We start from the raw sequence: 678 nt of genomic DNA, 5'->3' as shown, positions 1-678 counted from the left end.
AAATATGCTCGGAAGAGTGCAATATTAAAATGTTTGCTGATGACACATTGGTATATGTAAGTGGAGAAGGTACTGCGGAAATAGAAAGTAAAATGAACAGGATATTTAAGAGAGTAGAAGAGTGAATGAGGGTAAACAAGCTGAAACTGAATGTGGATAAAACTAAATATATGATAGTCAGAAGTGTAAGAAAGGAGTTTAGTGGTTGTATTACTTTGAAATGTTGTGATGGAGTCGAGCTTGAACGTGTTGATAAAATGAAGTATCTTGGTGTAATGATAGATGATAAACTTCAATTCAAAGACCACTGTGATTACATGTTAAAAAAAATAGGAAAAAAGACGAGTTTTCTAAATAGAATAGGTAGTTCAATATCGGCGTACACAAGATGTATTATATATAAGTCTATTATATTATAGCACCTCACTTCGAGTACTGCGCTACTCTGCTTGTCGGGATGGGTGAAACGCAACTAAACAGACTTCAAATAGCTCAAAACCGGGCTATGAGAATCATCTTGCAGTGTAATAGATTCACTAAGGTGGAGCACATGCTACATGCGCTGCAGTTTATGTCTGTAAGACAGCGGCTACACTATAATGTAGGTGTATTTATTTTTAAAATCCTAAATAACATGGCGCCGGTGACGTTAAGTAATAAAGTGGAGAGAGTGGGAAA

This window comes from Wasmannia auropunctata, unplaced genomic scaffold, assembly GCF_000956235.1.
Source record: "Wasmannia auropunctata unplaced genomic scaffold, wasmannia.A_1.0 LD335516.1, whole genome shotgun sequence".
Lineage (NCBI taxonomy): Eukaryota > Metazoa > Arthropoda > Insecta > Hymenoptera > Formicidae > Wasmannia > Wasmannia auropunctata.
This window is presented reverse-complemented; position numbering follows the sequence as displayed.